At 39.4% G+C, this 17,501-nt stretch overlaps 1 long non-coding RNA gene across 3 annotated transcripts in view; it reads right to left on the minus strand.

Annotated features, from left to right (window-relative positions):
• Positions 1–2,387: 2,387 nt before the first annotated feature.
• Positions 2,388–17,501, minus strand: part of LOC127490501 (uncharacterized) — a 66,069-nt gene continuing 50,955 nt past the window's right edge. The window contains exons 2-6 of one of the 3 annotated variants that reach the window (XR_011389420.1): positions 17,002–17,133; positions 12,276–12,405; positions 11,789–11,941; positions 11,562–11,669; positions 2,388–2,900 (exon numbers count right to left, since the gene is read on the minus strand). This is a non-coding gene — a long non-coding RNA (uncharacterized lncRNA). Of the gene's footprint in view, positions 2,905–11,561; positions 11,670–11,788; positions 11,942–12,275; positions 12,406–17,001; positions 17,134–17,501 lie in introns of all 3 variants that reach the window. The other 2 variants (XR_011389419.1, XR_011389421.1) reach the window with 2 other exon arrangements.

The following is a 17,501-nucleotide window of genomic DNA, read 5'->3' on the forward strand; positions in this document are numbered from 1 at the left end:
CATGTTTCTCCATAAATAGGGATACACAATTAATCACTTAGTAACAGGAAGAAGCCTTATAATTTTTCCCTGAAATTTGAAGAGCAATAAGGAAAGCAAGTTAGAAGATCAAATGGATGACTTTCTGCTCTTTGAAGAAAATTACGAGTGATGGGTGTGGCACTGTAGCACAGCAGGTAAAGCCACCACCTGCAGTTCCAGCATCCCTTAAGGGTGCAGGTTCACTTCTCAGCTGCTCTGCTTTGGATCAGGCTCCATACTGGTGTACCTGGGCAACCGGCAGGAGATGGTCCAAGTGCTTCTGGGCCACTGCCACCTGTGTGGGAGACCCAGAGGGGGCTTCTGGCTCCTGGCTTCAGCCTTGGCTGTTGAAACCATTTGGGGAGTGAACCATTGGATGAAAGATCGCTCTCCCTCTGGTGCTCTTTCTCTGTAACTCTGCCTTTTAAGTAAGTAAATGAATCTTAAAAAGTGAAGAGTGATGGTATATCATATCTTAGTAGGAATTTCAAGAGATTATAACAGTCTTCAGTGATAGGGTTGCAGGAGCTGTGGTCCCCAAAATATGCCTTTAATCCAACTGTTTGCCTTTATTTGGCGGCTGAGGAAGAGATGAACTAATTGGGTAATGTTAGATGTTTGTAAACTGATCGAGTGGTAAAAACACAGCTGCTATGGTTTATCTTAGATGTTTACTGAAACAAACCAAGAGATTCTCGGATGTTTGAAATGTGCTACTTCATTGTTCAATGTGTTGTTTCTAATTCCCATAAGGAGGATCAACTCCAGTATACATTTATGTGGGAAGAGAAACAGGATGCATTTTTCTGTGTTGGGCTATGCTGATTCTTCATAATTTCTGTTATGTCAAAGTTGGCAGAGATTTTTTTATCATCTTGCTATACTATAGATGATCGTGCCTGCAAACTATACAGATGGCGTTGAACCTAGGGAGCACATGGCAAGTGCTAGAGAAGTATCTTCTAAGCACTATAAAGGCTCCTGCATTCCAGAGGGAGGGCGACAAACACCATGAAGGTTCAGGGTCCAGTAGGATCAGTGATACCTGTGACGTGGCAGATCAGCTGTCCTTTCTCCTTACCACTAATAAAGTAACAGCACACACTGCCCTTCAGATAATGCTAGTTCCATTTATTATAAAACTGAGAAGGCTGCCAATTAAGACTGGAGTCTACAGCTCTAGGTTAAATCCTAGAATATCATGCCAGAGGTTTCCAGTTGGTACAGACATCCACAATTCTGTAGCAAGGTCTTTCCTTCCACAATAGAGAACTACTCCAAAAGCAGTTATTGATACATCGTTGGGCTTTGGTAAATCCTGAGTGCCTGACCCTAAAATACCAAATTACTAAACAGCTACAACTTCTTATCTTCTGATTGTGTTTTGGTCCAAAAGTCAATGAATCATAGCACAGATGAGCATAGCTGCAAACCATCACAGGGTGGAAATGGGCTATCTAATAGCACACCGGAGCAAATTTAAATACCTATCAACAAATAGCATCAACACAGGGCTCGTGACATGTGCTTTGGCTACATCGATTCCTACCCATCAGTTTCAACTCTAGTCTCATGAGTAGAGTGACTTTGTAGTTTATATTCCAAATTGTGATATATTTGAGAATGAAATTGGATGTTATTATTAATAATCATACATATACTGAAATTACAACATGTAAATGGGTATAAACGTACTTCATTTCTGGGTGATGGACATTCAGTGAGCATCTAAAAGAGAAACACAGTTGAGTCTTTGTCAAGTGAGTCAAAATTTAACATCTTATTGGTGCTATCCATAATTGAACTCTAATACCACTTAGGCCATTATTCAAAGACGTTTCCTTGAGAAACAAAGCTATGTCCCCAGCAATTTGAAGTTGACTTTGCGTATATGAAGAAGTGGATTGCTGTAAATGAACAATGGCTTGATTGGCTGATAAAAAGCTATGAAAGGGGAAAATAGGAAGTTCATAGACAAATGGATTTTTGCTTTTTTGTTATGGCCCAGTGAAAGCCTACCATTCAGATAATTCATCAATAAGTTTGCCATAGAATGGCTTGTTCTGTTAGACCACAAAGAAAATAGTGTTTAATAAACATACTGTGTTTTCACTACAACAAAGCAAAACAAGTATGGAAGAAAAATATTTAAATGACTAAACATAAACTTTCATCTTAAATCCTGAATTTATAATTCTACGAGTTTTCACTACTTAAATAACCACTGTTTTAATACGCATAGAATAGAAAACTTTGAGCATTGAAATTATGTGCATTATGGATCGTTGTTTATATTCAAAGAATTATTTAGTTCACCAAAAGATGTGCCAGACAAAATTAGCATAAGGAGTTCTTCAGAAGGTTGATCTCCTAAATTTTATTCAACAGTTTCCTAAATTATTTTCCAATGGTTACTGTATGAATGGCCTAAAACTCCGTTGGCTGTTAGTTCCAGACTTGAAATTTTTTTGTCATACTGTATGGTATTATAATAACTTAAAAATTAAAGCCTTAGAAAATTGGGAATAAACAAAATTGTAAATACTTGCTGATTTGTGCCACCTCAAAGAGAAATAACATTTAAAGGTTATCTAGGGGCCGGTGCCATGGCGCACGAGGTTAATCCTCTGCTGGCGTTGCCGGCATCCCATGTGGGCACCGGGTTGTAGTCCCGATTGCTCCTTTTCCAGTCCAGCTCTCTGCTGTGGCCTATGAGGGCAGTGGAGGATGACCCAGGTCCTTGTGCCCCTGCACCTTCATGGGGGACCCACAGGAGGCTCCTGGCTTCGGATTGGTGTAGCTCCGGCCATTGCAGCCATTTGGGCGATGAACCATCAGATGGAGGACCTTTCTCTCTGTCTCTCTCACTGTCTGTGACTCTACCTGTCAAGTAAATAAATAAAAAAAAATCTTTAAAGATTATCTACCACCCAGACATCACCACATTTGGTTTATGACTAGTGTTTTTTTTTTATCACCATTTGTCTTTTACCATATGTACACTATTGAATCCCAAATAAACATTTCAACTTTCACTCTCATCTTTAGATTTCAGTGCCACAGCACTGATCACTAAAGGATGCCCGCTCTGCCTGCTTTCTCTCCCTGAGCTGCTGTGCGCAGGAGGATGGCCGGTTATTAGAGAAAAGGGGACTGGGAGGCTTTAGTCACTGTGTACATAGGGAAGATTCTTCAGTCAGAGAATGAGTTGGATTCTAGAGTGTGGTTGGCATTCTGTCAGAGGAAAAAATAATACTGTAGGAGAATTGAACCCTGGCCAACTTAGTAAGAACATAAATCCTAACTCCTGTTCACTCCGTTTTCAAAAATTATGGTTGTGTGTTACTAGGTTCAAATAGGTTTGAATTTTAGAATTGATATATTCTTGGGAAATGGATCTTTTAGCACAGTGATATGACCTTGTTTACCTTAAATAATACTTGTATTCCTTCATGTCTCCTAATTCATCAAATGTTAATGTGACTCTATTTTGATGAAGATTTGGACAATAAAATTCATTCCAACATTTTTCTTTCAACCTTCTATTTAACATGTGTTTCCTTGTAAGAAAATTAAAGTTAACTTTTGAAAAATCAAGAATAAAAATCTTAGACTTATTTGTATTCTGTCTTTCAAGTTGTAGGATTTTGATTGTTCTTGAGTTTTGAAATGATAAAAAAAATTCTTTTGTTCTATGTTACTAACTATGGGAAATTATATTCTCTGCTCCTCCAACATAAGTGGTTCCTCCTTCATCTTAAACTAAATCAAAATAAAAAATCAGGGTTTACAGTTCCTGTAGAGGCAATAAAAGACAATGTTGACTTCATGCCCTTACCTCTTTTAATTTAAGATTGTTGTGCATTTTTTGTCTTTTCCTAAAGAAGATAGGGGAGTCTCCAAAAGTGTAATGCAAGATATACATTATTTAAAAACTGTACATAGATTTTAAACAACTATTTCACCAAAATAAACATCATTTAATGTCATTTTTTGTGCAAACTGTTTGAAGGACCCATGTATTTTTAGGATTGTTGTTATTTTACGTTGTCAATGCTAGCTTCAATCTTAAATTTTAATTAAGTATACTTTTTATATGAATAATAGCATTGCAAATATTTTCCTCTGTTTCTGTCTTGTCATTTCATCTTCTCATAGTTACTTTTGAAAAGAAAGAGTATTTTGTCTTTTACGGTTCATACTCATCTGAAAAATAAACTTTACTGCAAGTTTGTGAAATGTTCCCCTATGCTTTCCTTCAGTTTTTTTTTTTTAACTTTTAAAACTATTTATTGATTTGAGAGGCAACATTACAGGGAGAGGCAGAGACAGAGAAGAAGGCCTTCCATCCATTGGTTCACTTCCCAAATGGCTGCGATGGCCAGAGCTGGTCTGATCCAAAGCCATGATCCAGGAGCTTCTCTGGGTCTCCCAAGCAGGTGCAGGAATCTAAGCACTTGAGCCATCTTCTACAACTTTTGTGGGCCATAAGTAGAGAGCTGGATCAGAAAAGGAGGAGCCAAAGGTACGAACCAGTGCTCGTATGGAATGCTGGCACTGCAGGTGGAGGCTTAGCCTATTATACCACAGTGCTGGCCCCAGTTTTTTCTTTAAGAAAATTAATGTTAATCTATGATACATTTAAGGTGGACTTTTTAGTCTGGGGTACTGTAAGGGTCAAAGTAACTATTTTTCTGCATAAAAATGTCCAGTTCTTCCAGTGACATTTGTTGGGAGTATGTTCCTTAATACATTGGATTATCTACCACATAGAGTAAGAAATCTATTTATCATGTATGTAAGACTTCCTGAGGTTCTGATTTTCTTAAATTGATCTGTGTGATTATGTTTACACAGTGTTGGATTACCATTGCATTATTGTTAGTTTCATTAATTTTTATGTTGCTTGATTGAGAAGGAGGGTAGAGAATGGAGGGAAAGAGGGAGAAAAAGGCCGGCGCCGCGGCTCACTAGGCTAATCCTCTGCCTGCGGCTCCGGCACACCGGGTTCTAGTCCCGGTTGGGGCACTGGATTCTGTCCTGGTTGCCCCTCTTTCAGGCCAGCTCTCTGCTGTGGCCCGGGAGTGCAGTGGAGGATGGTCCAAGGATTTGGGCCCTGCACCCGCATAGGAGACCAGGAGAAGCACCTGGCTCCTGCCTTCGGATTAGCGCAGTGCGCCGGCTGCAGCAGCCATTGGGGGATGAACCAACGGAAAAGGAAGACCTTCTCTCTGTCTCTCTCTCACTGTCCACTCTGCCTGTCAAAAAAAAAAAAAAAAAAAAAGGGAGAAAAAGAGAGATTGAGATCTTCAGTCCATGATTTCACTCTCTGAATGCCTAGAACAGCCAGGGCTGGGCCAGATTGAACCCAGGAGTCATGAGTTCTGTCTGCATCTTCCCTGTGGGTGGCAGGGACCTGGGGCTTCCCAGGATGCATGGTGGTGGAAGGTGGATCAGAAGACGAGGAGCCAGGACTTAAACCAGGTGCTCTGATGTGGGATACGTGTCAGCCAAGAGGCATCTTGCTCTGCTGTGCCAAACATCTGCTCTCCCATTATTGTGAGTCTTGAAATGAAATCCCATAATTCTTACAACCTTCCTATTCCGTAAAAACTTGTTTAAGCTGTTTTATGTCCTTTGCATTTACATGTAAGTTTAGGAATCAGTTTTATATATGAAATAATGTGTCCGGATTTGGGGGTGTTTCTAAATTTATGGGTGGAATAGAAGAAAAGTGATGCCTAGTAATATTCATTCTAAACTGAACATGGTATCCTTCTCGAATTAGATTGTTTTTCATATCACCGCAGGATTTGATACATCAAGCCATAATGTGTTTTTTATATTATTTTGTTAAATTTACCCTGTATACTTTACATTTTTTGTACTGTCATGGGTGATGTTTTACATTTTGAGTTCATTTATGCTTTAAATTAGGTCTTTTTATGTTATGTTTGAAATGGTTCTAGTTCTCTGTATTTCTATGGTTTCTATTCTGTTGTATCTATTTTGTCCTGCCTGTTTGGCCTTTCACCAACTAGACAATCATGATTATAGCTTTCAGTTGTGAAATAAAAATATGAATATATGCTGCAAAAAGCAATATTGGAAAGCATTTTTTGATAATTTAGTTCATTTGAATTTTTGTGTTTGGATTTATAATAATCTTAGTGTTTAGAAAAAAATCTTGCTCAGATTTTAACTGGTGTTGTTTGGGATCTATTCAGTAATTCAGGAAGCAATGACCTCTTAAAATAATTAATTTCCTTTTAAAAAGATTTATCTTTTTATTTATTTGCCACAGTGCAGGTCCCTCTTTTGTGATTTCTAAATAATTTTAAAGAGAATGATGATAATGCTTCTCCAAATTTTGGTAGAATTTAGCAGTGAGTCTCCCTAGTACTGGGATTTTCTTTGAGAGACTTTATTTCTGACTCAATTCCCCTATTCATTATTAGTCTGTTTAGGTGCTCTGTTTCTTCTGATTTAATCTTGATAAGGTGTAGGAATCCAGGAATTTGTCTGTCTTCTAATTTATCAAATGTGTTACCATATAATTTTCCATAAAAAGGTATAAAACTCCTTCGTATTTCTGTGATGTCAATCACAATATCTTTATCTCTGATTTTATATTTCAGTCTTTTTGTTCTTTTTAATCTTGCTAAGGGTTAGCCATTTTGTTTACCTTTTCAAAGAACTTGTTCTTTGTCATTGATACTTGTATTCTTTGGTTCTACGCAGTTTATTTCTGAGTTTTATTTCTTGTCTTGACTAATTTTGAGTTCTATTTGTTCTTCGTTTTCAAATTGCTTAAGTCTAGCCATAAGTTGCTTGTTGGAAATCTTTCTGCCTTCTTGATATTAAGCTTTGATTGGTGTAGACCTGTCTTGTAGAACTGCTTTTGCTGTATTCCATAAGTGTGGGTATGGGAGTTACTTTATTTCAGAATGAAGTATATCCTTGTATTCCCTCCTGGTCTGGATGGTTTCTGTTGAAAAACTGGCTGCTCATTTGATGGGTATCTCCCTTAAAGTGAGTTGGTGCTTTAGTGTTAAAAATCTTAGCACTGCATCTTGCGAGTTGAACTTGTCACAGTGAGGATCTTTCTGGTCATGCCAACCTGGGTTCCTGTAGGAGTCCCGTACTTCAGTGTCCGTATGTCTCCAGATTGGGAAGTTTTCACCTATTACATAAAGAAAGGTTTTCTGAAGCCTCTATACCTCTTTTGACCTTCACAGCACCCCACAGTTTGAATAACGGTAAATTTAATGATGTCCCCAAGTTCTCACAGGCTTTCTTCATTATTTTTAATTTACGTGTTTACTTGCTGGGTCAGAGGGTTCAGAATGTATGTCTCCAGGTTGAGGCACTCTTTCTTCATCTTGTTCTGCTGTCGTAGGGGCTTTCAACTGTGTAGCAAGATTTATGTTTGATCCTTTTCCAAGATTTGTATCTATTTGCTGATTTTATCATTGATATCATGCATTATTTTTCTGATTTCTTTGAATTGCCTGTAAGGTTTTGTGCCTCTTTAAGCACCCTGATAATCACTTTTTTTAAAAAGAGTTATGTATTTATTTCAAAGTTGGAGTCCCACACGGTGAGCTAAGAGACAGACAGATCTTATATTCCTGGTTCACTCTCCAACTTGCCAGGCTGAACCAGGGACTGCATCCAGGTTTCCCATGTGGTTGACAGGGACCCAGGCACTTGGGGCATCTTATGCTGCTTTTCCCAGCCCATTAGCAGAGAGCTGGATCACAAGTGGAGCAGCTAGAACACAAACTGGCACCCATATGGATGCCAGGTCAGGAAGCAGCAACTTGACCCAGCACGGCACATGCAAGCTCCTCTTGGGAATTCTTTGTCAGGCATTTCATCAATCTTCTTTTCTACGGAATCTGTTGCTAAAGCATTATTCTGTCCCGGGGGCACATGATACTCCCTCTTTAATACTTTGTTTCTCTGCTTTGACATTTGCACACCCAATAGATTAGGTGTTTCTGTCACTTTTTGTTTTCCGATGTGTTTGTTTGGTTATGTGAATGGCAAAGTGACAGAAACAGGGAGAGTGTCCATCTGCGAGTTCATTTCCCAAATGGTTGCAACCCCTAGGGCTGAGCAGGGTCCAAGTTGGGAGCCAAGAACTACATCTGGGTCTCCCATGTGGGTGGAAGAGGCCCAAGTACTTTGGATAATCATCTTCTGCCTTCCCAGGTGCATGTCAAGAATGCTGGATCCAAGTAGAGCAGCTGGGACTCAGACTGGTCCTCCAACACACACAATGCCAGCCCTACCTGTTATTGACCATATTCACCATGCTGCGCAACAAAATCCAATTGTGAAAAAATGCATTCTTCCTGACTAACTAGACCTCGTGTCCTTTTACCAGCCTAGCGTCTTCTGACAATGTTAAATTGGTATTTATTTTGGGTAAATAAAATGAATGAGAATCTGATATATTCAGGGAACATTGTTATATGTCACAGATGCTCAAATTTTTATATTTACTTTAGTAAATTTTACTTTTATGTAATTTTAAAACAACTGCCTAGTCTTTCTTCCTTTAAAATTTTCTGTTTTTCTTGTTTTATTAATTTGATCTAGCCACACATGCATTCTTCATGATGAAGAATCGAAACATCAGTGCGTGGATTTTCCTCACGGAGAGAGGAAGTAGCACTGCACCCTGGGCAGGTTCACTTTCCCACAGCGCTGACTCCTTCAGCCTTCCCTGTGCCCACAGGGACTACTACTCTATTTGATGTTTATGTATTTTTGCAATTGGGTGCTGGTTAATCACAGTAGATCCAGTTCTGGAAACTTAAGAGGTCCATGGCGGGAAGTTTGCAGCACCAGACTTCCGTGGTTCTCTTTGGAATTAGGAGAATTTGGAGCCTGTGATGTTCCTGTGTGCCCACGTTATCAGTCTGAGGCAAAAGAGCCTCGACTTAATTGATCATAAGCTTTACAGTGTTTCTGGGATTATGGGCTGAAGTTTTGGTCCTTGTGGTACAGATAGGATAACACCTGACGTTCAATTTTATGAAAATGAGTTCATTCCAACCACGTTTCTCTATGTTGGCATGAAGCCCAGGCTCATGCGGGATCACAGCTGGCATCCACAGAGATCCTGCGAACCACTGTCTACCAGCTCCTTGCTGGATTTGAGCTTTTCTTTCATTTCTGGCACGAAGACATCTTCTTAGCTTCAAGCTTGGCTAGGCATTATGTTTCATTCTGGACAATGTGTTATCTGTGGATCTCTCCATGTCTTAGTCTGGAGTTTTATTACCCTTCCATAATGCCATGAAGTTCTGAGTTTCCGAACAGGAGATGAAAAACAACGATAATGGCCTTTTTGTTTTTTCTCGAAGTTTTTCATTGGTCCGTCTTCTCTGGATGTTTGGAAAATAAACTATCAGAAGAAAGATTAAAATTATATAGACAGAAAGTGGGATACTCAGTAGATGATGGCACAGTTAAGGCATTTCTGAATTATCATTCCATTTCTAACATCAATTAAAATGGCATAAAAATAAAAAAAGAAAACTTCCATCTACGCTGACACTAGTAGATTGGAAAATCCAATGCTTTAACTACAAAGAATTATCCAAGCAATGTGATAGTATGACAAAGCGAAGATGCATACAGAAGCTGCCTGCCTGTGGATGCATCTTGAGATGCTGGGTCCTCTGTGACTGGAAGAACCTCTTCATCAGACTCAGCTCGAACAGGTCAGAAGACTTACCCAGGGGCTCGCGCAGTCCTTTCTGGATTTCATGTGACTCTGTGCCCTGCAAATCCAGAGATTTCCCTTCACTGGGACCTCCGTGATGCCCGCCTGGCCCCTTGCCCTGCTTTGCACCACAGACTCCTCTTTGTCCCAGCATCCTGATGTCTGTGATTGACCTTCTGCGCTCGAGGCGAAGGAGCACTGTTTTGAGGGTTCTGTGGCAATCACCCCAACCAGTTTTGGGGGGGTGGTTCTGTGCAAGCAGAGCCCCATGCTTTGCCTTGGTAAACTACACATGTTTAAGCAAATCCATGTATCATCCTCAGAGGTGAAATGTTTCTATCAAAGTCCCTTTTATTTTTCATGTTGTGTATTATTCTGATATTCAATACATTTTATATAAAAGTTCCAACAATGGGGAAGGTAAAGCAATGTTACTTTGGTTTGCAGAAGATGTGATTGTGGTTTTAGAAACTTAGAAAAAAAATCCAGTGGAAAAAATGTATTAAGACTAAGAAAAAATTTACAGTAATCTTGGTGACAAAATCACGAGGTTTCTTTGATATTAACTGTTACTCATTAGATAATAGAGAAAAGCTCTATTTTCCAGAGCAACAAAATAGTAAAATACTGAGGTATAAATTTAGCAAGTTAGCAGGACTTACACGGTGAAATGTTTAAAATATAGGATGAGATTGAAAAAATACAACAAGTTAATTGTTTATATTAAATTTCATGGAATATGAAAATACTGTGCATGAATTTAAGAATTTTTCTTGGGGCGGGCACCCGTGGCGCAGCAGGTTAATGTCCTGGCCTGGGATGCCGGCACCCATGTCGGTGCCAGTTTGAGACCTGGCTGCTCTACTTCCAATCCAGCTCTCTGCTAAGGCCTGGGAAAGCAGTAGAAGATGGCCCAAGTCCTTGGGCCCCTGCACCCACGTGGGAGACTTGGAAGCACCTGGCTCCTGCTTTTGGAGCTGCACAACTCCAGCTGTTGTAGTCATTTGGGGAGTGAACCAGTGGATGGAAGACCTCTCTGTCTCTGCCTCTCCTCTCTGTGTAACTCTTTCAAATAAATAAATCTTAAAAAAAATTTTTTTGCTGTACAAAAATAAACTTTTAATTATTTTTGAACTTCTCTTGTATAAGTTCCATATTATTAAAATAGGAAAAATTTAAAAATTTTTCAAGTTTTATTTAAGTTATACACGTTTCATGTATTTCATATATACAGATTTAGGAATATGGTGACACTTCTCCTCTACCCTCCATCCTGCCCATTTCTAACCCTTCCTCTCCCCCTGCCTCCATTGGATTCCCACTCTTAATTTTTACAATGATCTGTTTTCAGTATATTTAATGATTGTACAGTTACTCCTATTTTAAGTAAAGGAATTCAACAAAAAGTATGAAGAGAAAGAAAACAAAACACTGTTCCTCATTGGAAGAGACAAGGGCTATAAACAATCATCGATTATCAAAATGCCTGTTTCACTTGAATACATTACATATCAGGTATTCTATTATTACCTTGAATCGGGGAAAACATATGATATTTGTCTTTTTGGGACTGACTTAGTATTCCATAGAGTATGTACCATAATTTCTTTATCCACCAAACACTTGATGGACATCTGGGTTAATTCCCTATTAGCTATTGTGCATTGTGCTGCAATGAACATGGGGGTACAAATAACTCTTTGGTTATGGGGGAGAAAGTACCCTGGTACTCTGTTGGTGGGAATGTAAACTGGTGCAACCTCTGTTGGACCGTAATCAAAGAAATGTGATCTTGTAATACCTGCTCAGTGTCCTTGGAAGTAGCTGCAGATGGTGACCAAAGTGAGGATAAATTCATATACTACAGTATCTGCTTCACTGTATCAGTCATGTGATACCATCATAAAATCTGTTAATACAAATGGCAGTTAGGCAAAACCACCTTCCATCTATGTGGCTTGAACGTGATAAGCTATCTCATTTCATTTTAGCTTATTTGTATGTAAGAACAAAGGACATGATAGATACCTGAAATCAATTTCTCAAGACATTTTTATATAATCTTGCAATCATAGGCATATAATAAAAGAATATGAGAATGCAAGGATGAATATAAAGCCAGTGTCTGGGCATTGAAAATAAAAGCTCTTCAAAGTTAAAAGTGTTCTATAAATAGGATTCCTGAAAAAAAATTGGGAGAAATGGAAGCTCCATTAAATATAATACCAAAGGGCATGTCAATTAAGCAATTATATATTAATTAAATCTTTATATTCCTATGAGCTAAGACTTAATGCATTTTACAATCAAATTGAAATAATTTGACACCATTATGGATTGAAGGATTAGTGAAATAGTTGATGTACAAAAGTGGTCCTGGACTTGGGTTTGCTGGTATGAGACTTAAATCTGCTGATTAAATATACTGATAGTGAATATGCATTCAAAACATGAAATAGAAAAGGGGTGTGCTTTAGCTACCAGTTAATGTACTAGTAATATCAAAACAAGTTACCTTGAAAACGTTGCATCTCCTGACCGGATCAGAAATTTGATATTTTAGTGCAGTCTGCTAAACATGAGCTCTGAGCAACAGCAAAGTCTTATTGAACTGTATTTCTTCTAGAATATATATTCAGATAGCCCTGTAAAGTGAGTTATTACATTGTTGATAATAAAGAATAAAAACAATTCCAGGGTTAATTTTAGGTCAATAAATAAAAGGATATCCAATGAGTATGACATTATCTTGCTGCTTAAGTGAGGCAGATGTTTCTGTGTTAACAGAAATATCTAAAATAGTTTGAGAAAAAATAACTCAAAATAGTAAACGTGTATATGCACAGTATGCTTGTGTTCCTTTCTGGAGAAAACAAACCATATATCGGTAAACTTCTGTGCCACATGTGTGCATATGTGGGTGTGTATATGTAGCACATACATGTAATAAAAGAATACATAGTAACAGCGTTAACTTTCAGTTATAATACTAGCTTTAAAAAAGGTGCTATGACCCTTGTACTTATAGGTAAAAGTGAAGTTGGTAAGTGAATTTGATATTATCAATACCTAAGGCAAAAAAATCTTGGGTATCTGACACATAATTAATCAGAGAAGGCCTTTTGTGTTTCTGTTTGTTCTCTTCACTGTAAACTTCACAGTAATCAGACTGTCTGTGATTTGACATCTAGACACATACTTACTGTTTGTCCTCATGATTTTGTCAAGATAGTTTGTGCAACCTTGAATCTCAGCTCTCAAAGAAGATATGACGTACCTCGAGAGCTCATTGTTATGAGTAGGTGCTGGAGTGAAAACAGCTGTTCTCTTTATAGGAAGCAGACGAAGGTTTGGTTTTTAGACTGGGCCTGTTGTGAAATGTGCTCTCTGGTGTCCAAATGGGTGCCAAATGAGTCACCTTCTCCTAAGCAAGACTCTTAGGACCTGATTATGCCCCAGATTTTTCTAAAATGAGAAAGCGCAACTGATACTAAGTCACTGCGGGAAAATGATTTCTTTCTCTTATGGAATTTCAGCTGTCCGTTACTTAAGATATCTGAAGGTATTAGCAATCTGTTCTTTCCACCTCCTTATGTGCTCCCAATGGTAGAACATTTCTTCTCTATTACGATATTAGATAAAATCATATTTGTCAAGTTGGAGCATGAGAACCCTAAGCGTTCTTTCTGTGCCCGATTTTACTCTTTGGAAGGTCTGTTCTAATTTCTCTAAAGAGCCGTTGTTGCAGTTGTCCTGATCGTTGTGAATATGTGTTTCGTTACTCAGCGTGTAACTGTTGGATGTGTGCTGTGTAACGGGCAGTCCTCTACGCATTTAGAATGCAGCACTAAATCAGGCAAGGATGCTGCTCTCTGGAAGCGTCCATTCTAGCATGATTATTTACAATCCTCCTCTTATTTATGGACTGGGACTCTTGTCATGACTGAAAGTTCTAAAAAAAATGATTTAGAAATAAACTTGAAAAAATAATCATATGTTTTTCCATATGTTAGTCTTCTATTTCTTAATTTTTATTTTTAGATAATATTTTAGATAATCCAGTGGATTTGATTTTATTTATGAAAAGTGAAGCATTTCTCACTGACGATCCCTAATAGAGTAATTCTTAGGGTTGGTGTTATGGCATGGTGGGTTAAGTCACTGCTTGCGACACTGGCATCCCATGTGGGCTGCAGTATCTTGACTATTCGACTTCCAATCCAGCTCCCTGCTAATGGCCTGGGAAAAGCAGCAGCAGGTGGCCCAAGTGTTTGGGATCCCCACCCAGGTGGGAGATCTGGATGTAGTTCCTGGCTTCTGCTTGTCCATCGCATTCATCTGGGGGAGTGAATCAGCAAAAGGAAGCTTTCTCTTCTTCTGTCTCTCCCTCTCTCTCTCTATTCCTGACTTTCAAGTAAATCTGTTTTAAAATTCTCACACTGGCAGTTTATTAAAATATGTTTTCAGGTTCAATGCATTTGGGTGAGACTCAAAGTTATTCTGCATTTCTAGGAAGCCCTCAGATTGTACTTATGCTGTGGGTCCAAGGGCCCCTGAGGAGTAAGACTCTATACAACAAAGACAGGTGTTAAATGAGCTGCAGTCCTTGCTAGCACTCAATTATGAAACTCCTTAAGCCTTCATGTTGGCTTTGTTTTTCACAGGAAAAGTTGTCAAACTTGACTCAGCAGGACATCCAGATGTTAGGTACAAGGTACCTGCCACAGAGCAGGGACTAGGGTAAAGCTTACCAGCATTCACTGGTTTATTTAGCACGTGTGTGATATAGTAACTAGGAAGTGGGATAATATGTTAGTCAAGAGTTCAGGATTTAGAGCCAGAAAATTCCTTACAATACATGTAACATTAAGAAAGCAAATTAATCTTAAGACTTTTTCTTTATCTGTCTAGTGAAGATGACTAGTATTACTGAAACTATGGGATTATTATGAAGATTAATAAAATGATACATATACAATATATAATTGCTGGCACACATGGTGTTTTGGGTAAGTGCCAGCATCATGCTATTATAAATTGCCAAGGGCTGTGGGATATAAAATAATGGAGACTTTGATCCTACAGTTCAGGATGATACAGTGTCTCAAGGGGATCAGATTTTTATGTTAATAATAAATTCAACTTGGCCAGATTGGTGGATATTGGTAAAGAAAAATCAAGTGCTGCTGCAGTTGGACAAGGGATTGGCTTCACTTTGGGATCATGACAGCTGCAGACCGACTGAAATCTCACTGTGTATTACTTAGTGTTGCAGTGTTCCCACGTATGAACTCATTTAATCCCCAACATAGTCTGTTAGACTGAAAATTAAATAGCGACTGAAAAGAGGAAGTGACTGCAATAGATGATTTTGCATCTGATTAGAATGCATGAGAGTAGTTGAGCTAGTTATAAAATTCTGTTTGACTCCAGAATCAGCTTAGTAACCACTGTACTATTCTGATCTACAATGACTTAAACACGGAGGGAAACTGGTGAACTCCTGGGTGGGAAAAGGAGATGACTGAAAGGCGTTGCAGGAACCATGAAGGGCATGGCAGTGGTCCTGGAAAATGTAGAGCAAGCGGGAGAATGGGGAGTGTTTGGATTTAGTAGAACACCTGCTAATACAAGAATTGAGAGAGTGGAACAAAAAAACTAGTATTTGTGGAAATTTTTATTAATATGACATTACTCTTTAGGAAATAGTTCTAGGCTCTGCTGATTGCATTGTTCTACTTCCTACTTGTTGAAATCTTTATTTGGTGGAGGATTAATTCTGTGATTGTAAGGGAATTTTTTTTTTTTTGACAGAGTTAGGGAGAGACAGAGAGAAAGGTCTTCCTTCCATTGGTTCACACCCCAAATCGCCACTACGGCTGGAGCGCTGTGCCGATCCAAAGCCAGGTGCCAGGTGCTTCCTCCTGGTCTCCCATGTGCGTGCAGGGCCCAAGCACTTGGGCCATCCTCCACTGCCTTCCCGGGCCACAGCAGAGAGCTAGACTGGAAGAGGAGCAACCGGGACTAGAACATGACACCCATATGGGATGTCAGCGCCACAGGTGGAGGATTAGCCAAGTGAGCCACGGCGCCAGCCCTAGGAAATTTTAAGTATGTCATCACAAAATTCAAAGAAAAAGAAGAAAAGAAAGGGCTGGGAGCGAGGGAAGTATCATTATGTTTCTAAAACTGTATACATGAAATACATTAAGTCTGTTCCCTGTAAACATATTTAAAATTAAAAAAAAGCTAGGCATCATTTTGGCTTGAATCTAAGATAAATAAAACATTAGAGAAAAAAAATGAAAGAAATCCTCGCTGACAAACTCTGCTGTTGACATAGCTTTAGGTGAAACATCTCACCCGAGTGTAGAAAAGACGTGCATTGCTCTGTGTTGAGTCCGGTGAAATGTGTGCTGTCTTGCTCCCAGTCCTTAAGGACGGTTTGTTTATTCATATACACTTTCCTCTTCTACCGTCTGAGAGGAGGAAGTAGTAGTTGCCCAAATTCAGCAGCTGACTTTTGTGGCTTTACCATGGGAAGTATTTGTGCTATACTTGGTAACTAGAAGTTTGTTTGTACAGACTCTGTTCATTCTGTCTGGTTTATTATCTTGGAAGTTCAGGGACTTTAAGAAGGATGTCCAGGGGCAGGGACTGTAGTGCAGTGGCTTAAAGTGGCACTTAGGTTAGGTGCGTCCTACATCCTAGTGCCAGTTAGAAACTGGGCTACTCTGCATCCCATCTAACTTGTTGCTAAATCCTCCTGGGAAGGCAGGAGATGATGGTTCAAGGACTTGCGTCCCTGCCACCCAGGTAGAAGATCCTGGTGGAGCTCGGGACTCCTAATTTTGACCTGGCTCAGACCCAGCTGTTATAGCCATTTCAGGAGTGGATGGGAGATCTCTCTCTCTCTCTCTCTCTCTCTCTCTCTCTCTCTTTACCTCTCCATTCCTCCCTCCCTCCATCTGTCTCTCTATCCCTCTATCAAATAAAAAGATAAATAAATAAATCCTTTTTAAAAAATAGGTAGCCTATTTAGTCCCTTCAGTGGCATCCCAAATCCTCCCTTGTTCTGCTGTTGCCCTCCCTGTATTCTTCCTTGCCTCCTCTAAGTCAAAGGTATTCTAACTTGGTTCAAGAGACTTCTGTATATTCCAGCCCTGTGTTTAGTATATCTGAATACCAGTAGGAGAGCAGTTGATACTCTGGATCTATTGCATTGCAGGCAAGATACTTACCAACTGCGTAAGACATGGAGGACAGTATATAAGAAGTAGCTTACGTTTTTCAGGTAAACACATTGTGTAATTCTGGTTGAGATTTTATGTCCAATATTCACAGTCACTTTTTTCTTTGTAGATTTTTATGTCCTAGGGAAATCAGCAGATAAATACATTGTTATTCTTAGTTTTATGTAGGAAAGTTGAGTTTCTGAGAATTGATCATTAAAACATTTTGTCTTTGAAAACTTGAGGGGCTGGCGCCGTGGTTCACTTGGCTAATCCTCTGCCTGCGGCACCGGCATCCTGTATGGGTGCTGGGTTCTAGTCCCAGTTGCTCCTCTTCCAGCCCAGCTCTCTGCTGTGGCCCGGGAGGGCAGTGGAGGATGGCCCAAGTGCTTGGGCCCCTGCACCCTCATGGTAGACCAGGAGGAAGCACCTGGCTCCTTGCTTCGGATCGGCACAGTGCCAGCTGTAGTGGCCGTTGGGGAGTGAACCAAAGGAAGACCTTTCTCTCT

Source organism: Oryctolagus cuniculus, chromosome 6 (genome assembly GCF_964237555.1).
Source record: "Oryctolagus cuniculus chromosome 6, mOryCun1.1, whole genome shotgun sequence".
Taxonomy (NCBI): domain Eukaryota; kingdom Metazoa; phylum Chordata; class Mammalia; order Lagomorpha; family Leporidae; genus Oryctolagus; species Oryctolagus cuniculus.